We start from the raw sequence: 22,024 nt of genomic DNA on the forward strand, positions 1-22,024 counted from the left end.
CTTCATCCGTGCTTCCATTGTCAGGCAGACTGGCATTTGACAGGTAAAGAAGAAAGTACCAGCTGAGCCGAACATGCTGTTTGTGACCTATAAAGAAAGGGATCAGCAGCAACAGGCATGTCAGGAGTAGATTTTAACAGGCAGCTCACAAGCTGGTTATGGTTTTAACAGTTTTTAATGTTTGATTGAACCAGTCCAAACATTCTTTGCACAGCTCTGAATCAACTGGGGGCAAAAGCAAGTTCACAGGCGTCAAAGCTATTCTTTTCACAGCCTGACTTTGAGGGAGAGATGCAGAGATCACAAGCAAACTCCAGGGCAACATGTATCTTCCTAAGTCTGAAAGAATTGCATTTTGCAGAAAGGAGGACAACTAGCAATTATTTAGGGTTGCTTTGGGACACTTGTCTTGAACATAATGTGTCCAGCTTAATTTGAATTGTCTAAAGTACTATTCTCCTAGCTATTATTAAAATTCAAATTTGCTTTAATTAGCCTTTATTGAAAAAACAATGCAAACATTAATGCTCTTGAGTTTTAGGCTGTCTTTTTAATTACAGTATGAAATGCTTTGCTGAATTTGAGAACAGGAGTTCTGTTTTATTAAAGCTAGACTTGAGGCATATTAAACTCAACGTGTATGTTTACATCAAGCCCATAAGGACTGAGGTTTGTTCACCACCCATGTGGTTATGGTAAAACTAGATCCCAAACTGATTACTGAACTGCAAGAGTTATTTTTTTGGAGTAGGTTCTGAACACGCTGCAAACAATCATTTAACAAGTAATAAACCAAATAAACTTTCTCATGTTGACTGGCAATTCAGGGAGACGCAATGTTCACAGCAGCATCTCAACTTCACCTCGACTGGTGGGATGGGGAAAAAAGCAAGAAGCCATTGCCAAAAGCAGACCTGGCACTTAGAGCAAAGTGATTAAATGCCTTTATAGTACTGACATTTAAAGCAACCACACTCTCAGCTGAGAATTAGTTTATTCTGTACTCCTCTGACTTCCTTAGCCATACTACTCTATAACCCAGCTGTCGTGCAGCTGACAACAGGCCCATTAACTGTGTCAAATGATGGCTTTCCTATTTTCAAACACAGTAGGCTCCTAAGTATTCAGCGTTTGCTATCAACAGCTGAGTGTCAACTTCCATCATCAGCTTTAAGCCACTCAGCTCAGTACCCAGTCATTTACCAGGTTAAATACATCACTATTATTTACTGCATTCTCTACTCCTTCCCCTCAGACCCAGCTAAGAGGTTTTCATTGATCTTTTATGTGCACCTTGGTAAAACATACCCTGTTCAGGGAAGTATTTACACACGTGTACTTCTGAGACATACAAGAACTCCTCCAACTAACTTAGCACAAGTAACTGCCAGAATCAGGACCAACCCGTGGGAAACGTTGTACTTAATTTCTGCGTCATGCTTGGTTTAAATTTACTCACTTTCAACCGTATTTCAAAAAAATTGTGCTGTGTTATTTTCCAATGCATTGTGATACGCTTAACAGATTCCTGCCTCTTTGGTTTGGAGGTGCATACACATTACTGCTCTGAAGATGGAGCTAAAGATTTTTGCTAAAAGTTAGAAGGAAATAAACATAAAGAACGGCTAAAAAGTTTTCATGTTTGTTGTTTTCTTTTTTTTTTTTTCCCCTTGTAAAGGACTGATAAATAAGCCACGTTTTCCTGACTGCAGCTTATAGAGTTGGACATCTGTAGCTCATTAGTTGTCTACAACTGTCATTCAAATCAATTAATTGAAAGAATTAGGTGCTTTCTAAAAGAGGGACAGAACAAAAATATATTCACTTTTTTAACATTGCTTTTAAAAGTCTGACATCAGCTGAGCACAGGCTAGCATATTGTTACAAATCTGTTATGTTTACTTTTTCTCTTTTTTCTCCTATGCATCCTCTAATGCATTGTTTGTACATCAGAAATATCCAATGGTTTCATTCCTACCCAAAGCTTTCCTTCTTGGGGAGGGAAGTTTTAGACCTTGGACATACAAAAAGGCACTTAGGATACTCTGTTTACCATAGTACATTGGGTTAGCATCTGAGTGCTACATCATCTTCTAGGTCTGACCAAAATTATTTAAAATATTCTTTCCATGCTCAATGCTATGACTTTCAATGATATTTTCCAGTATTTTACGTCTCCTAACAGTTTTTCTTTTGAAAGATTATTGCAAAGCACCTTACTTATATTTGATCCAAAAAATTCTCTCCAGGTTTAATCACTTCACTGACTGCTGGGACCCTGTGTTATTCTCTCTTTGCTGGATATCAGGAGAGGAAAACTTGGACAGTTTTCAGTAATAACAGGAGAAGATTATGATGGATTTGAGTTAATATAAATGCAGCCGAAACTCCACAGCCTGCTGGCACCACTGTCATGGCAAGGAGGACTGGACAAAACGAGTAGGAAAGAATTCAGTTTGTACACCGGACTATAAACTGAGCATTATCTTTTGACTGCCTAACTCTGTAGTTGTACCTGATGTGCTTTTATACAGACGTCTGTAAGTAAGCACTAGTGCACTGAAAAACAGCTCAGCTATCCTGCTGCTACCACACTGTGCCTTTATAGAGCAAGATAGAGTCCCATTCTACAATAAGGAATTAATTCCAGACATTATCTCTTTTGAATACTACAACACAGTCTACTTCTGCCAAAATCATGCAGTTCTTTCTAATGGTTCCCATTAGCAAAGGCTATAGCCTCCTAGAGCTCCTACGTATCAGAACTGGAATAAAACAAAATTAAACTGTTTGATCACCTGACATGGGATAATTCAGTTCACAAGTCATACCTCCACTTTGCCCATCTGGTTCTGTGAAAACTGGCTTAAGATCATAGCATGGTTTTGCTATCGGGTTCCAAGTAACCTTATAAACAGGTATACTAAAATTAAATAGTGCTAAGGATAATAAACTACACAAAGAAAAAGGGAACTTTGTAATATCTTTCACACAGTACATTGAAAGCTCCATTACTCAGCACATGCTGCTGGACACCACACTCAAAACATCAAAAATCAACATCACATACAAATTAATGTAGCCACACATAAAGTAACACAAAAAGCAAAAAGTTAAAAAACAAGCCAAGAAAATGTTTCTGGGATGTACACTTGTGTGTATATATTTAACATGCAAATATATGAAATTCAAAAATGAAGACTATTGTTTACACTTGTTCCCCCTCCACAAATCTTACTTACCCCCAGCAGTTTTCACACTCCTCCTCGTTTATTGACAAACTTGAGTGATTTGATGATTCTAGTTGTGTGGAAGTCCACTCCAAAAGCTTTCTTTCATTTCACTCAATATTAGATTTCTACAGTTATTTAGTTTCTTAATTACATGATGCTTTTTGCCTCTGTAAGGTTTTCTCTCTTAACTCCTGCATGTGACACTATGAAAAAAAGTAGAGAAAAAGAGACGGTCTTTGAGAACGTGAATACATGGAAGTCTTACCTTTCATCTCAGGTTCCTGGTTTATCTATCTACCTCCTACAGGCTATCTCAAAACAAGAATTCAGGCAACAATTTGCTTAGGCTGAAGATAATGAGACATTCTATTAACAAAGAAAAGGAAAAAATGAAGAAAATGAAAAATAGTTTTAGAAAAGGACTGGATCTGAATGACAAAAAATAGCCCACCCTTTTACTGTATTTAACTTGAAAACTCTCATGTGAAAATGCAGCTCTGCATATAGCCTGCTGCCAGTAATTACCTCAATTACCCTTAGTTACTTTTCATGGACATCTGCAAACTTGTAATGTAAAAGATAAAACTAGTTTCACAAAGTCTCAAAAACCACAGAAATCCAGGAAAAGGTGGCTTCCAGTCCAGTGATGGATCCTTAACTTTTGCCTCACTATCTGCAGTTAAATGAAAATTAATTGAAATCCTGGCTGAAACCATTTACAGGCAATGTTTGCCCAGTGGACTGCAAAACTTACACACTTCCTCTACTTATAAACTCTAATGATCTTTATTACCTAATGCAGATGTTAAAATTTCAAAGCTCTCCTTACTTTTTTTGGACAGATACTCTGAGATCTTCAAAGGAAATGTGTCTTTTCAAATCAAAGTACTTTCATTATTAATATTGTAAATTATACTTTACAGGATAATCAGAGAGACAACCATCAGGGGCTTTCAGTTGATGAACATTAGTTCTTCCAAATACCAAGACCTTAGTTAACTTGGTAAACCTTGTTCCATCTTTGTTTTTGTTATTTTTTCAAAACTTTCTTTAAAGCAAAGCAGCATTTGTCAAACTGTTTTGCCTAATGCATGCGAAGAGGAAAAAAACGTGATTAAAATAATCAGAAATAATACAGCAGAATCCTCTGCCTGCCCTCCCTAAAAGCATACCTTCCACTTTAGGTGAGTAGTTACTAGACACTATTGGCTGTGTCACACTAGCTACGAGCCAAAGTGCTTTTCTAGATTAGGGTCAAAGCTTTCAGCGTCCTGCAGGTTTGACACTGCTTCTGCCAGATTTTTAATTGGGAATAGGTGAAAAGTGTTTTAAGTGTTTTTATTTAATTTTGGGTGATCACTTCTAGCCATTTGTCCCTGCACGGCCCGATTAAACCGCACTGGAAATTAGTAGCTGCATCAGATCTGCCTCCTTTCTAAGTCAGGTAGAGAACTCCACTGGATCTTTAGCTGAATGAAAATAACATCCCTACTAAACACACACTGAGGGTGCAAATTAGGACTTCATCTCCCCAGGAACCTCACTTTTGGCTGCTAGTAGGGATTCAGAATAACTTTGATAATTAGGTCAAATTCATGCTAAACCTTGAGTGTTCAGGACTGCTTTACATTTTCAAACCTATCACTGTAATGAAAGGGATTCAAAATGTAAAAATGCAAATTCAGCTAAATCTTCTGTACTCAGCCCTGAACATCACAGACGGCTGCTGCCTTTGGATCACCTGGAAAGCACTATGGGAGCTCTTCAGACTGATGGTGTTTACAGTGTCCCTTTCCTGCTTCAGGCAGTCTCTGTGATGGCTTCTAGAAATTCTAGTGGCATCGGGAATTTAGTAATATTTTCTGCTTCCTGAGTAATTATATTTGACCCATGTAGTGGTTATAGGTCTCAGATAATGAAATTGTTCCTGAAGTCACCAGCCTGTTCATTGCAAAATCATTTCTCAGCACATCCTTGACCAGTGGCAGATGGGAAGGCCACAAAGTCACGCTTGCCCAAATGGGCCTGATCTTCGCCAGGCACTGCTGCATAAAGGTCCATCATTTTCTTTGCAGAATATAGGGTAAAATACTTGCTTTACACTGTGTTTGCTAAAAACCCTACAATTAAAAAGAGTTCTCAGGATTACATTTTTAAAGCAATTAGATTTCTATTAATAGGGCTGAGCTGATCAATCAGAAAGACCTCTTTAACAGGTTCTCATAATAAAGATACATTATGAAAAAGGTTTCCCCACTCCTTGGGGCCAGTGGGAAAGTGCAGAGACAAAGAGCATCAGGATAAAGAGGCCTCATGACACTATTAACTTGCAATCCAATTTAAGACGGCTGCTGGTAAGCACCACCTTTCTGGACTCCAGGCGGCCCAAATGGCTGCAATGTGATACCTTCAGCTCCCTGAGCTCCTTAGGGAAAACAGAGATTTTCTACTAACTGTGAAGGTCTGTGGCTGCTAAGGGCAACCAAATGTTGTGAACACTGAGATGTGGTTTAAATATCCCTGGTAGACTGTATTACAAAGTATGACACAAAAGGATACTCGTATGCTTAAGATGTCAAACATAAATACCACAAGGCTACCTTGAGATAAAGATTTTCATTGAGACTACCACCAGTAATACCTGGGTCTGAAAGCAGTCCAGTCTTATTCATAGTCTTCCAGACACTAGATGTCCTATGTCCTATGAACAGGTACTGAAGCTAATTGCCCTCATTATTTGTTAAAAATTAAATCTAAACCCTTACTACTTCCTGACTTCATCTCCAAGCTGTTGTGACGTTGCCTGTTAGATGAAAGAATCCCTCAGTGCCAGACTGGAAGATCTGAAGTGAAACTTCAGGTCACTCTGTTCTCTCTCCTGCCTGAGGAGCTTCCAACTCACCTGAGCGCAGCAGCATCCAGCATAGAATCATAGAATCATTTAGGCTGGAAAAGACCCTTAAGATCATTGGGTCCAACCATAAACCTATCACTGCCACGTCCACCACTAAACCATGTCCCTAAGAATGTATTTTAAATACCTTCAGGGATGGTGACTTAACCACTTCCCTGGGCAGCCTGTTCCAATGCTTGACAACCCTTTCACTATAGAATATTTCTTAATATCAAATCTAGATCTTCCCTGGCACAACTTGAGGCCACTTCCTCTCATCCTATCACTGTTATACTTGGAAGACACTGACACCTTTCCTTCCAGCTTGCAATGCTTGCAAGGACTGATCTTGCTACCATCCGATCACACTTCACTCCTCATAATTATGGTGCAAAAGTGTCACAAGTGGCTCATCCGAATTTTGTAGAAATCCTGGTTCTTGACAGAAGTTCTCCCTTGAGACAGATTGTAATTCTTATTACCAGTTTGAAGCTATGCTTGTCAGATATGCTCCTCTAACATTTGCAAGCAGGAAACACTAATGTACAGAACTACCTAAGCCTTGCAACAATCACTGCACTGGGCTGCAAACAAATTTAAAGTAAAATGCAGCCATCATCGCTTTCTATCTTTTTAGAATGGAGACTGAATGGTATTTTTATTGAATGTGGCTCTTACACTGGTCAAAGGCTAATATTTTATAAATCACTCTTTCTTTCACTGAACATTTCAGGTTACTTTTCTAGGCTCAACTCACTCATATTTCTGCCTCTCACCATAACTGCTCTATTTCCCACCTGAAAGGGGGTCCTGACACATAATTTGCAAGCTGCTCCTCAGCATTTGAGGGCGATGTGCTACTGCTGTTGTCTCAATGCCTGTCTCTTTGTCATGTGACTGTATAGCACTTTTGTTCTTTGGGGAGAACGACCTAAGTTGCCTCATCCTAAGGTGAGTTGGTAATTTTAGAAAATTCCAGCATTGAAAGTTTTAGACCAATTCAATTATTACAGTTTTGATATTTATCCTTGAGTAGAAAGATGACAGCAAACACAGAGAAAAGCAGTGGACAACCATTATTGTGTTATTAGCAATCCTGACAAACTTTTCAGAAATTTTACTAGCTCTTCATAATTTGTGAAGTATTTTCTCTGGTAACCATGAGGTTCCATTGTCTGCCTTTTCTTGTGCATTTTCTTCTAACTGATTTTCCATGCTTTTTTATTCTGCCCCAGAGAGACACTGTTCAGCAAGCAGCTGTGGTTAGTAAAGAAGTTGTGGATGTCTTATGATGTTCATGTTTTCAGCAGTCTCCTCCGTAGACTTAGCAGCTGTCAATGTTATAGAGATTTGGAAGTTGCCTGCACATATGGGTATGATATAAAAGATTTCCTGTAAAGGGAACAAAATAAGAAAGCAAGCCAAATTTCCAGATGCTACTTTTAGATGAGATTCTGGTTGCAAGCACATATGCAGCCCATATAGTAATTAACTGTTCCAACACAGGAACCAGAACAATAGTGCAAAGGATGCTTCTGTCAAAATCAGCTAAAGGTTAAGAAGGCAATGATTAAGCATTGAAATTCAGACATACTCTGCAGATAAGCTATATTCAAGCCAGAATCATTTGTAGTTTCTTTTTTTAAAAGAATAAAAGCAGAGAGAAGCAAGTCAGAACTGCTGAGAATTACTCTGTCTTTGCTTTTAGAAAAGTAAAAAGTAAATGCATGAAATCATAATAGCACACTATACTATTTAAAACAAATAAACTGATTTCTGCTCATCATTCGATGAAGTACTTGTGAAATTATCTTCAGAGGAGTCTCAAAGTCTGGGAGATACAACTGAGAATGAGTGCATCAGTGAACTTCATGCGTGGGAGACACCAGTAACATTTGACACAGAGAAAGAAATTATAGTGCTCCTTCCTGGAAATGTTTCTCATACAGTGACAGAGCTGACATTCTGCAAAGAATAACTAAAAATTCCATTTATGCAGTAGAAAGACTGGGCCCCATATTGCAAATGTATTTTTCTTTCAGCTTAGCTCTCATCTGTGGAAGTACTGACTTTTATAAGTTATATTTTTACTTCCTGGCTGGTTTTATTATCTCAGATTAAATGTTTCAATTGCCTACAGGATAGAGAGGAAAATACTGAGGGTCAATTTCTGTAATTTTACTGGCTTTAACAGCACCGTTCAAGTAAAAGAAGAAGCAACAAGAACAGAATTCCATCCAGGAGATATTTTTGCTTAGGGAATTGTCATTCTCTTTTGCTTATTGTTTTCACACTCTATAATAATGGAAAGAACTGTCATAGAGGAACTGTAGGAAACTAATTGGGAATCACTTAAAGTTTGATTAATTAAGTGTAATTTACTTTTTGACATTTTTGAAAGGAACAAATGCTTTTCCACAGAAGTTGCTGAGTTTGATTTTATCAGAGTTGAGTTGTTTTCTTCTGAACATAAATGTTGCAATGCCCTTATTTTTATCTAGTATAAAGTTACAATAAGCTGTATATAATCTCCAAGCCACATACCCTGCTATATTATATCAATTTAACGCTGCTATAACTCACTGAAATAAAGAGAAAAAAATCTACTGACAAACACACAAAACTGGTTATAACATTGATAAATTAATCCTATAATATAATCCCCATGTATTTTGATTCTGATGCTTTAAAGAGATGTTACGTAAAGTGAGTAAAGAAGTTAATGTAATTTGCCATTATTTTACAGGTTTGAAGTATAAAAGTATGCTAAATTCTGTGCTTATTTTTAATAGGTTCACATGCTTGAAAAACATACACCTAAGAGAAACCACCAAATGCCATTTGCACTACATATCCGAAAAAAAATAGCTAAATTTGTGTTACCATTATTTTATTGTGGTTAATTCAGAGCCCAGTCTGAACTTCTTTCAGGAAGAGTTGATTCTATTTGCTCAAACTGGTTTTGAATTAAGTACAAAGCATTCAAGCTACTGGGGTTAACACAGGATAGGATGAGATACCTTTGTTCCAGTAGAGTGATTCTTCCTGTGATTCTACATTATAGTGATTTAACAACTACATTAATGTTAATAAATGCTTATTTTTTTTTTCTCCAGCTAGCTTAGTACTGTTTACTTTGCAGTTGATCTACTTTGGTAAAAGTAATTATATAAATACCTGTGAATTGTGTGGTTTTGTACGTTCAGCATGTCTCGCTTTACTGGTCAACCACACATTGATTTGTTTGGGTGTCCAAGGATGTCAAGACTGTGATTACCACTAGACTTGTGAAATTCTCAGACAGTAAAAAAATTTGTTCTTCGAACAGTTTTTGATTTACAGATATGTACACTGACAGTGAACATTCAAAACTTGTATGAGGAAGTGTTTGTGAACGGACATGTTCCAATTTCATAAGAGAAGTAGAAATTGGTATTACTGGGATTTTTCAAACTCATTCAGCACAGGGCTGTGTTGCCTTGAAGTCAACACGCTTAAAACAAATGCATCTATCAATCAGACATTTGCAAACGTGACTAATGCTTTAAGAACGGATTTCTTTGATTTGTAACATATGTATAGGGAGAAAATCCATACCAACAAATTTAATTAAGATTAGTAATTACTTTGTTAAAAACTTCAATTGTAGAAGGCAAGGATTAAGGAGTAGCAGATACAGTAAATATAAAAAGTCAGTCAGAAGCCCAACAGATGAAACAGCTGATTAAGAAACTGGCCAGCCCACCTGGCATTGCATATGCCTCACTTTTCAGGTGCTGCAATTAAACGGCTCACAGAAGTCGCTTCCCAGATGGCAAATTATTCCTTAGAAAGGAAAAAAGAAACAGAAGAAATAGTTTAAAATCACAAGTCTGTCTTGGTGGAAAAAAAAGCTTGTGCCCCACAAGGCAGACACTCAAAATTTGAAACCCTGAAAAACAGCAGCCCCTGCCGCTACAGGTTACTGGGGGAAAAAGCCAGGGAGAAAGCCTGTGTCGTATCAGCTGCTCTACAGCACCAGCTTGTACATGTGCTCCAGTAACACACAACCAGCACCAGCCCATGCACATCCTCTTGTCACACAAAACCAGCACAGTAGCACCAAAGGGCAAACAACAAATGAGAGATCAGTGGACCTGCTCGTGGTGTTAGGTGCCATTCAATATCAGTAAGGGTAAGCAAATCTATTTCTACCTTGAAAATAAAAACCTACAACTTAAACATCACAAGTTCTTTACTTTGAAGCAGTTTTACACTTGGCATTATCAGTCTAATTAACGGGGTTTGGTGTTGGGTTTTTTTGCTGGTTTGTTGTTGGTTGGGGTTGTTTGGTTTATTTTTTCCATTGAAATAGAGTGTCATAGTCTTGGTTTAGGAAGGTAGATTCATTATTTTAATATCTGATACATCATAAGCAAGCCTCTCTCCCACGTAACGTATTTTTCAGAATACTACTACATTTAGTCTATTTTTCTATGGGTAAACCTCAGGAAGATGGTAATTCTGAGAGAAAACAAATACAAGAATATCAGAAAGCAAAAGCTCTGATTTTTACTGTTGTCTTTCCTAAATTAAACCATGTATCAAAGTATGGGTATTTCATACTTGTGACAAAATCTGTAATGTGCAATTGAAATTATACAAGAGCAACTCATCCTTGTTATAATCACAGAACACCATATATCAGAGGCTTTTCATTTATGTTGCTGCTATAGGTTGTCAGGGATAAAAAGGGTTCTGAGAAGTCTCTTAAGAACTTATGGTAAACACAAATAAATGTCATGATCACTGAGTTACAAGAACAAGCCAGTTTCATCAGATTGTACAACCAAGCCCACAGAGATTATTGCTTTATTTGGAAAACAGAGATGGGGAGTATAACACACAACCCTTCATCTTTGTCAAACCTGACAACTACTGTCACTGGCTCATATATGGATCTTCTCCTTTTGTCAGCTTTAAATTTTGCAGCTTTTTGATGCACTGTTCAGCAACGTTTTAATAAAGCTTTGGTATGTGTGTGTTGAATTTTAAGCAAAATTACTGTTAATGAGAGATGGATAGGGAGAGGAATCTTCCCTGAAAGAGGACTGCCAGAGAACATAAAATCTTCAATATTTTACCTTCATCAGTGGCATGTGTTCGAAGTTCTGGTGATAACGATGGTGCTTTAAAAAAACAATTCCTAAACATGCAGGTGCTCACTTAGTAGAGGAGAAGTACTGCCCTGTCTTTGACAGTCAGTATTTCTTGGTGTTGCAATTTTGCTACTTGTTCTCTCAGTCAGCAGCTAACACTTTCAATATGGCCTCTGCCTGCCATCATTTTATCCCAGTTGGTACTAGTCAGCCAACCAGCTACATTAGGTGGGTAGTGGATTTGTCATTTAAAGCTTTCACAACTCTCCTTGAATATTTCTTTCATTTCCTCCCACAAGCCTTCCTCTCTCAAAAGGCAACAGAAACACAGGTGCTAAAAAGTACTGTGGGCAAGAATAAACTCAGTGTTCCCTCAGTAACACCAGCCCAGTGCTCTACAAAGTCAAGGCTGTTAGCGAAAATGCTGCCATATCTTCTATAAGGTCTATCAGGGATCCTGATCTTTATGCTGCTCTTCTATTACCTCCCACTAATGCTGTCACGCCATATTATGTGTCTTCTTCTGCAATCACTACAGAAGCAGCACAGCGATCAGCAGCTGCTGTTGCTTCTGCTCTTTAGCTGTTCCTTGTTCCTCTAAGGCAGTTTCTCGTGGCTGGCATATCTCCTGACTACCCTGAGCTATCGGCTGAGCTTCACAGTACAAAAGGAAAGCTCTCGTATTTTGTGTAACAGGCAGAAAATGGGATATCCACACCCCATTCTTGCAATCCTCCTTTTTTCTCCTTCTTAGAGCTACGATCTGGCAGCACCGATAAATCCCATCAGGGCACTTCTCAGTCCTGCAGCTACCATTCCTTTTCCAAGAGGCATCCTCTCCTCTCAGCCACCGCCAACCTGTCAGCCAGCTGCAAGCACTAACATTGCCGCTCAAAGTTTAACGTCTGTTGAGGAGTGAAACAGACATCATTGTAAGACTGTTCACAGTTTTGTCCAAAGATATTTTTTCCTGTTTAAGAATGGGAGATGTGTCCTTTCAGAAACATGCAAGCACTGCTTACTTTTGTGGCTGGAGATTCTGAATGTACCAGTGGCTGCTCAGAGCTACAAATGACAAAAAAAATAATGCTACCAGTTGCTGGAGGCAGTGTATAGACTGACCTTGGAACAATTCAATTAAGTATTTTACTGCAAATACTGCCTACCGGATCCTATATAACTTTTCTTTAAGACAAAATGACTACTTCAAGAAATCTATCTTTGCTTTACATTCCCAAATTGGCAGCTTTTGACTGTGCTCTGTAACATTACAGAATCATAGAATGTCCTGAGTTGGAAGGGACTCACAAGGATCATCGAGTCCAACTCCTGTCCATGCACAGGACAACCCCACAGTTCACACCATGTATCTGAGGGCGTAGTCCAGTCTCTTCTTGAACACTGTCAGGCTTGGATTCGTGACACCTCCCTGGGTTTCACTCACTGTTTCACCTCACTGTTTCAGTGCTACACCACCCTCTAGGTGAAGAATCTTTTCCTAATGTCCAACCTAAACTTCCCCTGGCACATCTTCCTGACATTCCCTCAGGTTCTCTCACTGGTTGCCAGAGAGAAGTAATTAATTTAGAACAGTCTGTAAGAGGCTGCTTCACTTTAGGAAACGTTCACCTTCTTCATCCTCCAAACAACTTCCAAGTTTTAATCCACAGCTAAGCCCTCAGGTCACTCTCCTCTTAACTTTAGAGATGCCTTTCAATCCATTTTGAATTTCTATTGCCTAAAGTATTTCTTCTCTTCCCAAAAAAATTCAACAATTTTCCTGGTGATTTTGAAGTCTGGCCTGAATTTAACAGCAAGTTTTATTTGTTTTATATCTACACTGCTGTCACACTTCCATTACCAATAGCAATTAAGTTTTTATTTGCTCTATTGTCTTTTACTGATGAAACAACAGGTTTCCTATTCTGGCAAATTAATATAACTTCTTTCTGTACCCCAACAGTGTTATGCTGTTCAGGCACCTTGCCTTCCTTTCCTAAATCAGCCTCTGAATGTGGTCGTTAGTATGGGGAGATTTGACAGTTTTTATATTCTCCCTAGGGATAGCAGAATTGCAAATGCTACTTGAAATGCATAATTGTGTTCTAAGTTTTTCCTCTGGTAGGTTTTTTTTTTCCTCTCCTTGATCTTCAGCAGTCTGCAGCAATTCCATCAGAGTAAGGAGACGACACACAATCAGAAGAGCCTGCCTTGCTAGGAATCCAAAAGAGACTGCATTCTTTAACAACCAGCTTTCAATCTCCTTCATTTTTTTTTTTTTTTGCCTGTTCAATAGTACTTCTTACAAGCCCTGTTAATGATCCTGGAAAAACTGCCAGATTTTGCTGCCCATTCAAGGATAAGGCTTTGCTCCATTGAAACCCTTCTATTAAATCAAGTTTTTATTTGCTACAGAAGCTAAATCAGCCCGAATGTTGTGCTTTGCAACTGTTTCTTGTGTACACAGTTTGCTCTGAAGCAGCTCAGCTGACTCTTAAATGAAAAGCTCTGATTTCCGTGCTTGCATAATAAATATCTTATTAATAATAATGTAAACAAACATTCAAAAGTGACTACTAAAACCATCATTTAACAGTGTAAAGCGTGTTTACAGTGGTGTCTTCACAGAAAGCTAGTTAGACCCTTGTGCTCACTGCCTTCTTACCTGTACGTAGACTGCTGAGTGATGTTGAATTTGATGGGGGTTTTATGATGTCAATTTAGGAACTGAACTGAGGTACCAGATTGATTTTAGTAGGTTAAAAATGATATAGCCATTAGCAGACACTACGATTCTGTTCTCTCGCCCTGTCGTCAACATGAACTAAAAACAAGAGGAGAAAAAAAAAACCAAAAGCTATCTGAAGAACTTTTTCAGCTGGACTTGTACTATAGACATGCATGGGCTTCTGCAACACCAGCACCTACCATGCAAAAATCTGAAAGAATCTAGTGAATTTATATCTGCTGGTTTTAGGATATCTAGATGATACAATGCTGGGCACACAACATTGTTTTATCAAACAGGTTTCTGTCTAAATTCAGCTGAACTAATGCCTGACTTGCAGTTTCCCTGCAAGGAAGACAGCAGTAAGAACATGTAGGAGACTTTCCATCAGTCATCCATATCTGAAATGAACTGACAATGTTCTCAGCCCTTTATGTGCGATCCTAAATTGAATATGATCATGAAAAAATATGAAAATCTTCTTTAACAAACTCGACTAAAAGAAGCAGGAAACATTATCTCTCTAAATTTAGCCGCACAAAAATTACACCATTTGTCCTCTTACGGTCATCTCCTTCTAAGTCTAGGTCTCGTGTAGGATTCTGGTCTTTACTTTCCCTGTAGCAGATTATTTAGATGGCTGAAGAGCATTTTAGCTGGTTTAGACCCCCTTTTTTTTTCAGCAATAGTTATAATATCTATGTGTGCCCACTAGTATTTGGCAGTCTTTCAATATGGCAACCAGTTGGGCAGAAATATGAGGGTCCCATGGGTGGATATGCTCACACTGGGAAATGGTAAAGATAGATTTTAACTATGTCAACAGTGTGAAAAGCAAGCAGGCTAGCAAGTGCTTAGCTATGGAAAGTTAAAAAGATACTATTTAATACTAAATATTAACTAAGATGAATTAATGTTTCTGCAAAAAGCTCTAGAGACAATGTACTCTAAGGTGGTGAGTCAGACAACTAAGTTCACATTGTCTTTTTAAAAAACCAACCAACCAACCAAAAAACAACAATAACAACAACAAAAACAAAATAACACTTTTCTTCATTAGGGGTATATTCAAGGCATCAAAGTATGTAATTTGCTGGTCCCATTTAAGCACTGCAAATACCTACCCCCTAACACTGGTAGAAGTTTTCTTAAAATGCTTGCTACCATTCTCTTATTTTCTCACTCGAATGATCACTTTATTAAACAATTATTTCATCCTCACTTTCAAAATCCTCACCTATAAAAGGGTGTTTTTAAACTAAATTGAATGTCTTCAGGAGCCAGAATAAAAAGGTTTAGGTGTGTGGAGGTACATAGCTGCCAGGTAATTCTCCCCTCCTGCTACCCACAGCTGACATTTATTAGAGCCTTCAAGCCACTTGTGCAAAAAATCTGCTGTGGTTCCTCTGTGCTTGTGGCTGACTTTCAATCAGTCCTATAGGCTTTTATTCCTGAAGTGAATCAATACAAAGAGAGTTATTTTCAAAAGGCCCAAGTCATCTGTACTCTATTTGCGTTTAGAACATTATTTCAGCTTCTTTCCCACAGAAAAAATGTCACCACCAGCAAGATCATGTCTTTTCATATCCATACAGGTAAAAGGGCAGTTTAGCACTTTTGGCAAAGATATAAAAGATATAAAGATATTACTGGATTAACTATTTGAAGATTTTTTTTTTAATCTGCCTGAAAAAAAAAATACAAAAGAATTTATGTAATGTTAGCCATTTCTAGTGTTAGACTGCATGGTAACCCTTCAGAAGGATGGATTCTGTGAAACAACATAATAAATACCTTGGTTGCCAAAAGTGAGCAAAAAATCCCTTACCATAAACTCAAATAGCTCAACAGGGAAACAGATAACATAGCACAATGCCTAGCATCTAGTGTTTCCACCACTTCCAAGTATGTGGATGTCTAGAGACTAGGGAATGGCAGAAAACATCTTTATTTAAATGTCCGTCCAAGTGCCAGAGGTAATTCTAATGTGACTGGCCTTTTTTTGGTGACTGTTTATGCACTTAGGCGTTATTAAAATGAACATTTACCAAAGGTGTATTTCAAAACTGAAGAAAATCAGAAGGTCACTTATGAACATGCTTTTTATTACATCGCTAAGAACCTGACCCCACATATATTGTATTGATTTTCATTGATAATGTAATCTGTGTGGGTTATTTATTGCATCAGACATAATGTATATAGTAATGTATAACATATAAATAGCTGACAAAGCATAGACTTATATAAGCAAATAAAAATCTTTGGATCATATTGCTTTTGTTACTAAATCAGATGATTTTTCTAAGTTTTCATCACAGCATTTAGTCCTATTACTGTATTTTCAGGGGTGTAAATGAGAATTAGTACAGCATTTTCTTTTATTTTGTGAGGATAGCTTTTAATGCGCTTTCTCAGTCCAAATAGCATTGATTTGGATTAGTGAAGACCCAATATGAATGAAAATGAGGTAGAAGTAGGAAAATAATTGTATGATTCAGTGTTTTGTATTAATACACGAAGTTCACTTGAAAATTCCATTATTTGCAGTTTAATAATTGTTTTAAGTGAAGTGTTTTGAATTGAGGATGGAAACTAAAGGCTTTTCATAGCAAACATCTGAGTTTTCAGATCACCCCAGAATACCTTCTTTTAGATAAAGAAGTGAAATGCAGTGCTGGAGCACTAGAACAGAGCTACAGCAGTCCTGTGCAGAAGTCACAGAAGTATGGGAATCAAGAAGTCTTAGTCTGAGGGAGATCCTCAGATCCATCCGGCAGCTAATGCACATAGCAAGTGACACTGACATTCTGGGAAGTGTTGGAATGCCACATAATCATTTTTTATACAGTCTGAGTAACATACATGTTTATTTCTCCTAAGTTTGTTAAAGAAAGAAAAGTGCTGCAAGATTTAAGGTGGACAGAACTGGGTTCCAGACAAGCCAGCATACATTTTGAATCGCTAAATCCTGCATTTTAACCTGGTGACAGTTCATCTTATACTGCTGTTTAATTCTACACTGATTTTTAATGTACAAGTAATTTTCCTAGATTTAACTGCTGGAGCATTACAATTCTGGACATTCCCTGTGTTGAGTTTAAATTCTACGATGTATCTTAAAGACAGAAAATAAATGAAAGAGGTGGTGAAACTGTACACATGTTCTAGCTGTGGCACTCAAAAGTATTTAATAGTTCTAGATATAGCGATAGGAAAATCTATAGAGGGAGATCCACTAACCCTTGTTTATGCCTCCTTACATTTTAAGGGCAAATGAGTATCTCAGTTTTATAATAAAAGTACTAAAAAACTAAGGGAATAACTTCATCATTACTGGTTTAAGAATACAATATATAACACACTTCACAACTTGGATTAGCTGCAAGCTAGTTCTTCCAACTTTTATTTTGTGTAAATGATAAACAAAGTCAAGAAAAGTAGTAGGAAAAAAAAAAAAATCAATCTGTTAAAATTATTGTGGTCTACCACGTTTTCAGAATATTAAGTCCCATTATGGCAAATTAACCCTCTAAATTGCCTCATTCTGAGAGTATGACTAATTTTCTTCTGTGTATGAGATGTATGACTTGCTTGAGCTTGTAATGAATATATATTTTTAATTGGTTTAGCACTGCCAAAATCTGAGAAAATATACAGCAGCCTGAAGAGTCAGGCAACAGAAATCTTCCTGCTCCATTTGCTTTATCAGACATAAATCAATTATTTACCAGGCAGAAGGTAAAGTATAATTTAAGGTCCTTGAATCTATGGAAAACTGCAGATGACATTTCTTGAACAGAATGGTATTGCAAGAGCTTCCTGGTATTCATTCATCAAAGGTGAGTTGCTGAGTAACCTTCAAGTTAGCACAAGGAAGACTACTCTAGACAAATGAAGTACCACATTTCTGCCTGCCCACAGGAAATGTGCCTTAATACTGAATACTAGGAAAGAGTATTCTAATAATTCTAATAGTAAGCAGAGTGTAGGATGGCAGGTATCAGCAGTACAAATTACATGGGCACTTCCCGCTCTCCTCTAATTTGATGCACATGGAAATGGCCTGCAATGGATATGGTAAAGGTTTTTTTAGATTCAATACGCAAGAGCAGAATTTGTGCAAATACTTCATATACTTGCAGTTACAGAGAGTATCTAATAACAAGCAGAAAAAAAAATTTGAAAATCCAAGATTAACAGTTCTGTTTGCCTGACAATCCACCTGGGCACAGCGAGATGGCCAGCAACCAGAGCCTGTGCCAGGTTTCCATCAACTACACTGACTTTCAGAGGCAAAAGAAAAACATGGTCCAGTTAAAAGTGTTCTCTTGTGGCTGAATTAGCCTCTAGCAGCATTAAGACTAAGTATCCAAGGGGATGAAGTTTGATGCTGAAGGATGGAAGATGAAGGCTGAAGCAGAGTTTTGAACCACCTCACATTAAGCAACTTACATGGGGCCCTAATTCTTCATGTCTGCTTGCTCAGGTAAGCTCACCTGCCCCCAAGCAGCCCTACTGAATGCTACAGCTATGTTGTTCACTTACCTGGGTAAATAGGTGGGTGTGTAGGAGGATTCCTGCAGTTTGGTGCAGAGAAGTGAAAAACATTTTGGGTGCCATTAACCAACTCCCTCTCCAGCTGGTACAGTGTGCCATGCCAAGGCAGTGACAAACACAGAAGAAATAACAGGCCTCAAATGTTGGTCATTACACTGTAAAGTCTATCAAATGGATGAGGTTTAAATGTGAGGGATATTGTATCATGTTAGACTCCATCTGGTCTAGAAGAAATCCTAACCACTTGCCTTGAAGAATTTAATAAAATAGTAAGGGGCTGACTTCTGCTGATACTGATGCTAGCCCAAGCAGATGTTGCAGAGCTATGCAGAGATTGTGCAGAACAGCTCTGGCTGGCAGTCTTGGGACAAGATTTGGACAAACCAGTAAGGGCTAGCTGCCCAGTATAATATCAGAAATATGTTGCCATATGTTATAAACCACTGAAGGCTCTGTATTGATGCAAGTGGAAACTTTTGTTCAACTGTTGATACAGCAGAGAGTGCATATCAAAATTATGGAATTAATGTGTGGTCCTATTACATACAACACCATATGATTATAGTCCATCTTTCTTGGCAGCTAAGTACTTCAGATACAAAAGCATTTTGCTGCCAAGGCAGATTCAGCATGCTGCTACTCCCTTTTCAAAAATCAAGATGTGTTAGAAGTACTAGCAGAAGGAAAAACTGTTGGCAAAACACTAAGGTACAGAGCATACTGCATTGCTGCTGTGGCATATGTTCACACAACCAAGATCTGTAAAGTATTTTCTGGGAATTGCCATGATACTTTTTCAGTATTTTTCCTTTTTGAGGTCTGATACCAAGATGATTTGTTTTTTCTATTAGACCCAGCTAGCAATAACTGGTAACTGAGACAGCCTGGTCTATCTCTACAGCAGTTGTCACCGACACTCTTATTGGTTGTTGATATACAAAATTTTATTTTCTACAACTATTAACGCACTCCTGTTTAGCTCAGTGGAGCAGTATAAATGCATGAGCTGATCTCAAGCATCAGATTCTGACATTTCAAATTATTTAAGAAGGTAATGGAAATGGTGTGGGGTTTTTTCTGAATTGTGTGTGTAAATATATAAGCACATACTCTCAGTGAAATTTATCCTAATACATTGCGTTGCATAAAGAAATGAAGGAAGGAAACGAATATATCTATATATCTATATCTATACATATAGTCATCCCCTCCAGCTTCCCCCAATCAAGAAGTAACAAAATCACATTCCTGTTATAACAGCACAGCTGGCTCACAGCTAAGCTCCAATGACATATGAAATAGCACTGCTGTGCCACACCAAGAAGCCATATGCTGCAACAGCAAATATGAGGTTTGTACAGCAGGCTGCTACCAGAAAGCAGTGAGAACATAGCTGCTGCTTAAGAGAAGGCAAATCAGGAGCTAAGGGGCACCTGTAGGGCACAGGCCTCACCACCTTACGCTTGTTCCCCCTCTCCCAGGAAGGTAAAACAGACCCAGAAACCACAGCCAGAATAAAGCAGAAGTCTACGTTATAGGAAAATACCACAGCAATGAAGCCAGTGTGACACCAAACCTGGAAAACAAACAACAGGTCAAGATCAGGTCCAGTAATCACCAGGCAGGGCCACAGGGATGGGCTGAAGTCAAGGCAGCAAGTCCACACTTTAAGCCAGAACCCAGCAACCCTCTCATACAGCTCAGGCAAGAAATGAGGCTTTGCAGCAGAGGTCAAATAGAGCTCCTTGGCCCATAGGTGTTGGGGAGGTTTAATGAGGCTGCTTGGGCTTAGCAGTAGCCCATGGCCCTGACAGGATACAGCTGGTTTGGGGCAGTAAAAGAGGAAATTCTGTGCTAGCTGGACAGTTTTTATGGCCTCTTGATTTTGCTCTCCAGCTGCAGGACTGTGGGGAGCCATCTGGGAGCTGTGAACAACATGGCAGCCCAGGCTGAGGAGAAGCACATGTTGAGCTTGCTGATCCCTGAGGTGCCATGGAGGGGTGCCTGCAAGGTAATTACAGACATGCCTCTTTCTAAAGTTCTATGGGAAGTTTAGGCTGGATATTAGGAAAGGATTCTTCACCAGAGGGTGGTGGAGCACTGGAACAGACAGTCACGACCCCAAGCCTGACAGCGTTCAAGAAGCATTTGGAAAACACCCTCAGACACACGGTGTGAACTGTGGGGTTGTCCTGTGCAGGGACAGGAGTTGGACTCAATGATCCTTGTGGGTCCCTTCCAACTCAGGACATTCTATGAAGTCTTTAAGACAGTGGAAGCTTAGCAGGCATGTGCCTGTATTTCAGCTGTTATTAGTGTATATGTTTCCCCAGCACATGATACTTCTCTCAAATAATTATTTTTTAGCTAAAAAATTCCCAAGAAACTAGAGAATAATGATGATGACACAGCCACCCTGATTTGTAAAACTGGCAACCCGGGACTGTGCGTGCTTACTTCTTCCCTCTTGTCTCCGAGAGCGAAAAAAAAGGTAACAACCGCATGAGGAGCACCGAGGCCCGGCAAGTGCGGCCCGGCCCGGGCCCGCTCGGGGCCCCGGCGGCGCTGACAGACTCTCCTTCCCCGCTTCCCGCAACTCACCTGGGGCTGCGCCACGCCGTCCCGGGAACTCGTTACCGCAGCGGGCCCTGCCCGGCCCCATCTCAGCTCTGCCCGGGATGGACAGACCGGCCCCGTGGCCCGGGAGCTGCCCCGCTCCTCCGCTCCTGGCTGGGCGGCGGGAGGAGCAAGGGCCTGCCGGGCCGCGCCGTGGCCTAGCGCGGGCTCTCCAGGCTTGTGTGCCGGATACGATTTAAAAATTTTCCTCCCCCCACTGAGTTTTCCATCAAATCCTAACACTTTTTCCATAGCACATAATTTTACCCTGCAGCTGTTTATTTTGAACACCATTATATTACACGCTTGAAAAGTTCTCCTTACTTGGTAGCAGCAAAGATTAAGTAGTACTATATTAAAAAAGTACCTTAAAAAACCCCCAAAACACCACAAAAAAAAACAAATAAAAACCGCCCAAACAAAAAAACCCAACCCTCGAACAACACCAAAAACCCAAACAACAACAAAACCCCACAAAACAGCCAGTTTTAAGTAAAGAACCTGAAGCTGTTGCTCCAAATGGCAGGGCATTGGAGTTTTGTGCAAACACCACAAACCTGCCCAACTCACAGTCTTCATAGGCAGCTGCTGTCATATGAGGCTGTTGATGAGATTTCACTAAATTGGGTCCAAAAACAAATAGATACTGGATTTAATATTTCCTAACTTGCTATATTTTGTTAATGAAAATTTGATTTTTTTTTTAAACATCCCTACTTTTGTTGCAAAAAAAAAAATGAAGCTTTCCCAGTATGATATGAAATATTGGCTTTAATTCAGTGTAAACATTCTCATTGTTTAATCTTCAAACAAAAAAAAGCCAAAACTTGGATTTCTCCTCCAGAACAATTGACCC

General features: G+C 38.9%; 1 long non-coding RNA gene across 3 annotated transcripts in view; it reads right to left on the bottom strand.

The window, feature by feature from the left end:
• Window positions 1-22,024, bottom strand: part of LOC110362634 (uncharacterized) — a 57,442-nt gene that overhangs the window by 35,174 nt on the left and 244 nt on the right. For 2 of the 3 annotated variants that reach the window (XR_010470361.1, XR_010470359.1), the window contains exons 2-3: window positions 9,872-9,951; window positions 3,243-3,436 (exon numbers count right to left, since the gene is read on the bottom strand). This is a non-coding gene — a long non-coding RNA (uncharacterized LOC110362634). Of the gene's footprint in view, window positions 1-3,242; window positions 3,437-9,871; window positions 9,952-21,153; window positions 21,331-22,024 lie in introns of those variants that run through there. The other variant, XR_010470360.1, reaches the window with a different exon arrangement.

The sequence above is a fragment of the Columba livia genome, chromosome 2, assembly GCF_036013475.1.
Source record: "Columba livia isolate bColLiv1 breed racing homer chromosome 2, bColLiv1.pat.W.v2, whole genome shotgun sequence".
NCBI lineage: Eukaryota > Metazoa > Chordata > Aves > Columbiformes > Columbidae > Columba > Columba livia.